Source organism: Schistocerca cancellata, chromosome 6 (genome assembly GCF_023864275.1).
Source record: "Schistocerca cancellata isolate TAMUIC-IGC-003103 chromosome 6, iqSchCanc2.1, whole genome shotgun sequence".
Classification (NCBI taxonomy): Eukaryota; Metazoa; Arthropoda; class Insecta; order Orthoptera; family Acrididae; genus Schistocerca; species Schistocerca cancellata.
This window is the reverse complement of record NC_064631.1, coordinates 569,184,160-569,194,255: the sequence shown is the minus strand read 5'-3', so window position 1 is coordinate 569,194,255 and position 10,096 is coordinate 569,184,160.

The following is a 10,096-nucleotide window of genomic DNA, read 5'->3' as shown; positions in this document are numbered from 1 at the left end:
TATGAGACGGAACGAGCACGTGAGAACTGTGGTAGGGAAGGCGAATGGTAGACTTCTGTTTATTGGGAGAATTTTAGGAAAGAGTGGTTCACCTGTAAAGGAGATCGCACGTGGGACACTTGTCCGACCTATTCTTGAGTATTGCTCGAGTGTTTGGTATCCGTACCAGGTCGGATTGGAGGAGGACATCGAAGCAATTCAGAGGTGGGCTGCTAGATTTATTACCGGTGGGTCCAAACAATACATAAGTGTAACCGAGATGGTCAGGGAACTCAAATGGGTGTGCATGGAGGGAAGGTGACGTTCTTTTCGAGAAACACTGCTGGGAAAATTTAGAGAACCGGCATTTGTAACAATTCTGCTGCATCGCGCGTAAGGACCACGAAGATAAGATACGAAAATATGGGGCTCATACTGAGGCATATAGATAGTCGTTTTTCCCTCGTTCTGTTTGTGAGTGAAACAGGAAAGAAAATGAATAGTAGTGGTACAGTATACCCTCCGCCACACACCAGTCGGTGGTTTGCGAAGTATCTATGTGGATGTAAATGCAGATCTTATAATTCAGCTCCGTCAAAGATGGGAACTTCCAGTCCTATAGAGTAAATAAAATGAACGTATTCTCTAGATGTTTGTAAGATTATTTAACGTCCCGCTAACCCTGTTAGCCACAACTACGTCACATTTCATTCTCCCTTCGGAAAAATCAAACTGTGTGTTATCATCTATCGCGGTGGTTTAAACAGTCTGTAATCGACGCAAATTCCGAAACAATTTTAAAGTCTTTCGCGAATGAAACTACTGATGAAATGTTGTTAGCTCACAGTTCAGAATCAGTTCAGAATCATTGCTCAAGCACTGATGAACTCTTTTCCTTCATCTTCTGGTAATACATAGTTCTGTATCAGTCTGCTTGTACAGGACGTTTACTGTAGCCATTCGCAATTGCAGCAGTTCGGAAAAATTGCGTAAGTACTAAGTGACTACCGCATTCTCAGTCCTCATCTTCTGAGAGTAATGTGCGTGAGATTTTGTAGTAGTGTTGTTGTATGGGCTGGTTATTGTTGCCTTGCATGCTGCAGTATTTTTTTTCCTTGCGTCTCAGTGTTTATAGCGTCCTATCTCTTGACCTGTGTGTCGTTCAACGATGCATTTGTCTGCAATGCTGTCTGCGAAATATGTTGTGAATGGAGTTAATAGCGAAGAAGTAATAAATTTTGACGTCATGCATGATGCTGTAGTTTTTCATGCATCTCAGTGTTTATGAAGTTATATATCTTGAACTATGTGTGGTACCATGATATGCTTTTGTAGATGACTTTAGCGGCATATATGTGGCTACTACCTGTGAAATTCAGTGCGAATACAGTTAGAAGCAAGGAAGAAATACGTTCAAATGTCATGCATGATGCTGCAGTTTTTCCACGTGTATCAGTGTTTATGAAGTCATATCTCCTGAACTCTTATAGATAGAGGTTTCTCACTCCCACAGCGATTGTTGCCTGCCAGTAAGGTATATATGTACCAAGTTCGTTTGAAATCGGTTCAGGACGAGATACAGAACACACATACACACACACACATACACACACACACACACACACACACACACACACACACACACACTCTTTTATAATATGTATGGGTATCATCAATCTAGATGTACAGAACTCTACGACAGAAGTAGCGGTGAGGAGGTCATTGTGAGTTACTTTTGTGCCTGTTAACCACTGTCCAAAGTATGTTCCCTGTGTGTCGACTTCACAAAGTTGTTGAGCGTGTCCTGATCACTTGACGAATTCCCTGTTGGCTGGGCACCGCCATGGGCATTCGACGGTGAACCTGTGGTTCAAATGGCTCTGATCACTATGGGACTTAACATCTGAGCTCATTAGTCCCCTAGAACTTAGAACTACTTAAACCTAACTAACCTAACAACATCACACACATCTGTGCCCAAAGCAGGATTCGAACCTGCGACCGTAGTGGTCGCGCGGTTCCAGACTGAAGCGCCTAGAACCGCTCGGTCACAACGGCCGGCGATAAACCTGTGATAATGGCAGATTATTGTGCTGGCGAAACGACAGAAATCGTTAAAAGAACGTCAACCGAATACATCGAAACAGAACCCAACGCGAATCGAGTTTATTGTCTCTGGTCGTAGTTGGCACTATGGCTGTTTCGAAGGTCACTCTTGAAGTTGGTGACAGGGATGATTATTCAGGAATAGTGTACTTACCACGGAAATTTGTGGATTCTATACGCAGACCCTTTATTGAAGACGACATATTTCCGGAAAGGGACGTCAGCTTCCGTACCACTCCAATGTAAAACGATACGACATCGCGAACCATCTGTCACTGGCGCTGGTGTGATAGGAACAGGGAAAGGCCTGCACTCGCGTAATTAAAACACACTGAACTGCAAAAAAAGGTCGTATCAGAGCCGTACCGTGGCATTTATTACGCGAAATTAAGAGTAATGAGGTAAATTAATGCTGGCGGTGACAGCGTAAACCAGCCGGAGCAGGATAATGAACGATCCACCGCCAGCAGGTATTCGCCGCAAAAACTCGCTCCTGCTACTGCCAGTGGACGGCGTGATCTGGCGCGCAGATAACGCCGGACGGCGAGAACTGTCTGTTGACAAGTTGCGCTCCAAAACTAAATTGCAGTTCATTAATCACTTGTTTTAATTTTTTTTACTTCTTCATTCGCACGTTCGCAATTTTGATGCAGCTGCAGCTGATATTACCTAATTGTTTACTCAGTCAAAATGTAGCGTATTAAGTCCTCTGCACACCGTGTTACTTCAGAAAATGGTTGAAATGGCTCTGAGCACTATGAGACTTAACATCTGACGTCAACAATCCCCTAGACATAGAACTACTTAAACCTAACTAACGTAAGGACATCACACACATCCATGCCCAAGGCAGGATTCGAACCTGCGACCGTAGCGGTCGCGCTGTTCCAGACTGAAGCGCCTAGAACCGCTCGGCCACAAAAGGTCGGACCGTGTTACTTAAAAAGACGTTGCGTTTTATTTGCATGAGAAACAATGGGTAATTTCTGTACGAGATGAGTGCCCCTGTCTGGAGATGGAGCTAGGCCCACATCTAGCTATGGCTAAATAAATCGTTTGCTGACAAAATTGTGACTTCTTGCAATGCTACCAAATCGTTATTAATAACAGTGCAGTCTGAAATCCGCGCTATGTTTGTACTGTTCCTGTTGTCTCCAGAGAGATTATTACGGCCCTTGTAGTGTTCGTGAACAAGGTATCAGAACGTTTCAGTGTAGTTCGAGGACTCAACAGCACCCGGAAGTTGTCGTTTCTTCAACTCAATCCACGGTGACGTAGCAACTATAATAATGTGAACTCTTGAAGCTGTACAGATCACTTTATTCGGGAAAATACTCGACGTTTATGTTTCGCAAATAGGATTTTAGTTGTCAGGGTATGCAAAGTTATTTTATAGCGTAGGTTTATTTATTTATTTATTTTTGCCTTGACGTCATGTTGTCTTTCGTTTATTAACCAAAATTATACCAAGAAAGCTGTGCACACACAAGAAGCTGAATCATAAATTAGCGTTCTGATGGTAATGAAGTTTTCACACAGGTGCACAAAATAACATCCGGATTCATTTAATATAATGAAGAGTTGCTTTCGGGACTCAAAATAGTTTCTCTGGTTTTATGATCTTACAGCCTTCCATAAGTAGTACATTTGAACAGTTATATGTGCTAGTCTACGCACACTGAAATGCAGATGCAAACGTCGGATATATACCACTAGCGATCCAAATACGTTAACATATCAAATAATTATTTGACTTTCTTCACAAGAAAAGGGATATATTTAATGCCTTCACGGAACAATAACTAAATTTCACAATCTATTGAAATTTCATTGTTATGTCTGTTTCTTCTGCTGTTTTGTTGGGGTAGTTTCCTTCAGTCATCACGGACGACCTCGTCGTATTCTTGCTGCTCTTCCTTTCTTAAAGTTGGCTTTTCGTCGCTGTGGACGGGTCAGAAGATAATCTCTTCTTGCGAGTCTTCACTCGCGTTGTGTTCTTCGACATTTCGTCAGAATTCTTGTCACAGAAAGTTAAGTCTTAATCCACTATCAGGATGTGGACTTGCCTGTGCCTACCCAGGTGGACACCCCTGAACTTCTTGTGAACTGAGTACAAACGATTACGTTTGCTATGCAATTACCAACCGTGCACTAACAGGCATAGAATAAATCGTTCTTTTGGTGATTTGGCGGCTTTCTGCGCGGGATATTCTGGGATTACGTCATCCAAAAAAAGCGTAAATAGTATAGCAAGTCGATGCTTTTAAGTGCTAAGCAATAGTTACAGAAATTTAACGCCTTTCATAGTAACTAAGGTCCCAGTTCTTTAAAGGATCCTCTAAGAAGTTAACAGAGCCGTAATTGTTGCAGTAAAATTGTCTCTATGATGTTCCAATCAAGAGATTGAAGGCTGATGGGAAGACGTGTTATTTAATCGCCATGCTGATCAAATGTATTTTAGATATTTTCAATACTAGGGGTATGGAAATTATCATTTTGGATGATTAATTATTTGCCTCGTGATGACTGGGTGTTGTGTGATGTCTTTAGGTTAGTTAGGTTTAAGTAGTTCTAAGTTCTAGGGGACTGATGACCGTAGTGCTCAGAGCCATTTGAACCATTTTTTGGATGATTAATGCCATTGAATAAATATGGTGAACTGTAATGGTTTCAGAGACTTTAAAAGTTACCTTTATGTTCAGCGTAACCACTGACCAAGGGGTCCACTGAAATCTACAATATGAGCACCTAAACTATTATAGAATTCCACATACTTCACAGTTGAAAGAAATCCGTCACGTTTACAACCTTTCCTTGGTGCTATCCACGTGGGAGCCCCCTGTCAGGCAGAGAGTCATATCGAGGTAATGCCGTCAGACGACTTCGCCTTTTTGCACGGTAGTGTGCTACCTGGTCCTTGCAGACCTAAAGTCTCTCCAGTTAACTGTTTGACAGTGGGAGCTGTATTACAAACTTTTTGCGTCTATGCAGTTCCTATTGCGTGGTTTTAATTGGCATTGTGTTCTTTAAACGAATATGAAGATAAACAGTAATTATAGTACCAGTGGGCTTCTTATAAATTGAAGCTACCCTCTTTTATTTAATATCCCTGTATCCATAATAACTTTTTCTTTGAATGTTGTATGTATCCATTTATGCTGACAAGACGTAATGCCGAGAAGCACTAAAAGATATTGATTTCGTGCAAACTAATGCATACAATTCCAGTTTCCACGCCAGTACAACAGGAAGGGACAGAACGATATGACATCTGGTAAGAGAACAGAGAATAAGTGCCATGGTACTAGAGGGAACTGTAGAGGGTGAAAACTGTAATGGAAGAAAGAGATTGGAATATGTCCAGTAAATAACTGAGGACGTAGGTTTCAAGTGCTACTCTGAGACGAAAAATCTGGCACAAGAGAGGAACTCGTAGCAGGCCATGTTAAAATTTAAAAAAAACTAACTTTTACTGCAGTTTGAGAACCGATTATTGTGCTTATAACTTGCAATAGTGCCCAAAGACGACGAGAATTTTATCATCCATCCTAGGCGTAATCAAAAATGAAACTTGATTCAGTTAGGTAACTTACATAAAAAAAAGTAAAATAATAATCACCAAACTCCACGTTACTTCTGCGACAGGCCAAGACGGGACCTCTAATGTTAAGCTGGAGAGCCACGTATCGATTAGAGCGAAGGTCGCCAACGAATGGTAGTGGCGGCCCATGTCGTGAGTTAAGACGCGCTGAGGGAGCCGTTGGCAAGCGCCTCAACTCCGTTACCGGCTAATGGACGCAGATGACAAGGGTAATGCACTGTTGGCGCACTCGTTTAGCACTCGCGACCGCAGATCGCGGATGCTGCGGCCAGAGGCGTTTTACTGACGCATGACCGTCTGTCGTCTCTTGTCACTGTGAAATACAAGCTGCAGAGTGTTATCGCTTGACACGCACGCGTAGGCGCTGTTACGTTACATTACACCGTAAATGCTTGAGTTCGTGTTATGTCTGCATCCTTGAGAAACAAAACAGGCGTCACTCGGGCAGTCATTTCATTTCTTCGATAAAAACGGATACTCTGTATTTTGTAAGATTTTTTCCTGTAAGTAAGTATCAGGGAATTTTACAACGTGCTAATAGACATAGTGTGTAAGCCCTCCACAGAGTAAGATCTTTGTATGTGTCATCTCTGTACCCTTCCACATGACGCTCATTAACAACAAACTACTTTCTAAATGATATAAGAACAGAGAGAATACCTACGTTGACAAACACAAGCCGGCCGCTGTGGCCAAGCGGTTCTAGGCGCTTCAGTCAGGAATAGCGCTGCTGCTTCGGTCGCAGGTTCGAATCCTGCCTCGGGCATGAATGTGTGTAATGTCCTTAGGTTAGTTAGGTTTAAGTAGTTCTAAGTCTACCCCTAGACTTAGAACTACTTAAACCTAACTAACCTGATGACCTCAGATGTTAATTCCCATAGTGCTTAGAGCCATGTGAACCATTTGACAAACACAATAACGCATGCTACTTTTCTAATAGACAAGTAATGGAAACTGTCGAATTCATGGGATAGCGATATGCACATAAACAAATGGCCGTAGTATCGAGTACACAAGGTATTAAAGGGCAGTGCATTGGCAAAGTTGTCATTTATACTCAGGTGGTTTATGTGAAATGATTCGCGTCGTGATTGTGGTCGCACGAAGAGATTCAACGGACTTTGAACCCGGAATGGTAGTTAGAGATAGGCGCAAGGGACATTTCATTTCGGAAGTCGCTAGAGAATACGATATTGCAAGATCCACAGTGTCAAGAATACCACATTTCTGGCATTACCTATCATCACGGACAGCACTGTAGCCGACGGCCTCCACTTAAAGACGAGAGCAGCGGCGTTTGCCTAGAGTTGTCAGTGCTAACAGACAAACAACACTGCATGGTTCAAATGGCTCTGAGCACTATGGGACTTAACTGCTGTGGTCATCAGTCCCCTACAACTTAGAACTACCTAAACCTAACTAACCTAAGGACAACACACACATCCATGCCCGAGGCAGGATACGAACCTGCGACCGTAGTGGTCGCGTGGTTCTTGACTGTAGCGCCTAGAACCGCTCGGCTACTCCGGCCGGCTAACACTGCATGAAGTACCCACAGAAATCAACATGAGACGAACGACGAACGTATCCTTCAGGACAATGCGAGGAAATGTGGCGTTAATGGGCTGTGGCAGCAAGCGACCGACGCAAGTGCCTTTGCTAACAGCACATCACCTGCAGTGCCTCTGCCGGCCGGGGTGGCCGAGCGGTTCTAGGCGCTACAGTCTGGAACCGCGCGACCGCTACGGTGACAGGTTCGAATCCTGCCTCGGCCATGGATGTGTGTGATGTCTTTAGGTTAGTTAGGTTTAAGTAGTTCCGAGTCTAGGGGACTGATGATCTCAGAAGTTAAGTCCCATAGTGCTCAGAGCGATTTGAACCATTTTTTGTAGTGCCTCTCGTGGGCTCGTGCAATATCGGTGGGACCGTAGATGACTGAAAAACCGTGGCCTGTTTAGATTAGACCCGACGTCAGTGGGTAAGAGCTGATGGTAGGTTTCGAGTGCGGCGCAGACATCACGAAGCCATGGATCAAAGTTGTCAACATGGCACTGTGCAAGCTGGTGGTGGCTCAATAGTGGTGTGGGCTGTGTTTACATGGAATGGACTGGGTCCTCTGGTCAAAGTGAACCGATCATTGACTGAAAATGGTTATGTTCAGCTAGATGAAGGCCATTTACAAGCATTCATTGACTTCCTACTCCCAAACAGTGATGTTACGTAGAACAATTTGAGCGAATGACTTGGCCACCGATATTGTCTGACACGTATCCCATAGAACATTCATGGGAGTAATCGAGAGACCAGTTCGCACACAACATCCTGCACCAGCAACACTTCCGCAATAATGGACGGCTATAGAGACAGTATGACTCAATATTTCTCCAGGAAACTTCCAACGACTTGTTGAGTCCATGCCACGTTGAGTTGTTACACTATGCCGGGCAAAAGGAGCTCCGACACGATACTGGCAAGTATCCCATGACTTTTGTCACCTCAGTGTATTTTTCGTAAATAATCAAATGACTTAGGGTAATATGGTACCAGTATTTTAAAACCGCGGTGTACTATAAAAGTGTAATATTATGTTTTCTATGAAAAATTCTGACAAAACTGCCAGATTCATGCTCTGCCACTGTAGTCATAAAGTGAGAAGATTTCGCTTGTTGATATCGAAGAGTTATCCGTTTGGCGAGCGTCACATTACAAATGAAGAAAATTTAGCGCTAACTGCTCGAGCGAGCTAGGTCTTTTTTTTGTGAAACTTCTAGCAATGTTTCGTACAGTCAAATGACAATTTGAGCCGAATCGGTATTGTAGTCTGGATCCCCTGCTTATCGTGAACAATCGTTTTATCCATTAGGTTACCTGAACCCTGAACTCACCTCCAGGTCCGGCCTAGAATTTCAATATCATTGATTTTTCCTGCTGTTATTTCTCCCATTCAGTATGTGAGAATAACACGGTTGGGGGGGGGGGGGGGGCGGCAGATTTATTGGAGGGCAGTGTCTTACATTGCCATACGTGTAGGCATCACCTGAATTAAACTCACTGAAATGAAATGAATAGCATCAACGGTGATGAAATTTTTGAAATGCTAAGACATGAAATAATGTCGCCGACAGTTGCTCATAAATGCAGAGCTTGCAGTTTATTAACTGTGACATGACAAATGAAGTAATGTGAGGAAACGTCAGTGACATGAGAAGTTGATGTGATGTTGGGTGCTTGCTGAGACAGCCAAACGGATGAGTGGAAAGCTAGTCATAAGTAGAAGATCCCGTCTTGATTTGTGGCCTGTTGCACTTTTTCATTTGCCATAAAATATTCTTTACATTGTAAAAATGAAATGTTGATATGTCATTATTGATCGGGAAACTCCATATGAGATTGTTGGGCCGCCTCATGCGAATCTTTCTATTTGACTCCACTCTGGCGACTTGTACGTCGATGAAAATGAGACGAAATGGTTAGGACAACACAGCACCCAGTCCCTCGGTGGGTAGTATCTCAGACCCGGCCAGGAATCGAACTCGCGTCCCCCTCATGGCAGTCAGCACCGCCGACCACTTTTTTTTTTTAATCGATTCTATTCCTCCCCTTCGACCTGTCCTTACGCTCGCCAATTTTTGGCTTCTCGGCACGGCTTCACCTTCTTTAAACAATATGTATCCTCTCGATCAACTTCAGGGTTTCCGCAGCATCAAACCGAAAGTTTGCACTTCTATAGACCTTTTTTTAGCGTGATTTCCATAAAAAGACACATAAAATTTCATTGAGAAGGCACTGAAATAATTTTCATGTAAACGTAACTTCTTCTTTTCTAATTTATCTCTGTCTCTCTCTCTTTTCGTGCAGGAAGATTCGCAGCATGTTGGCATCACTCAAAGCTCGTCTTCTCGAAGGTTTGCTTTCACAGTTGATTCCCCAAGCATTATTCTTGGTCTGGTCTTCTGGTTCCCGACTTTTGTTGTTTGTTTTCCAGAGTCGTCTCCTGTTGTTAGTCGACCACGATATTATTGCAACTGGGTGAGGGCGCTTCGGTCGGCTTATAGCGAGTTTTCATCGTGATATTTCACGAGGACACGCTGAAACACTTGGTAGTATATGCACAACTGTCTTGAAGTAACTCGGAATGCTATGCGCTTTCCTTAGCCACCGCTGTACTTCTTTACTGTAGCCTCACGGCGCCTTTCTGGTAACGGCCACGCAACGCCAAGTGCAGTCTTGGTTACCCAGCAGCTCTGAGTGCGCCAGTAGCCGGAAGCTGCGCACTGCCTGTTGATGCTCACTGCCTGTTGATGTGCAGGAGTGTGAAAGATAGTTAAGCATACAACACTCGTGTAAGAAACGAAAAATATAAAACTGATTTATGTAAAACACAAGTATCATCTACACAGATTTTATAAC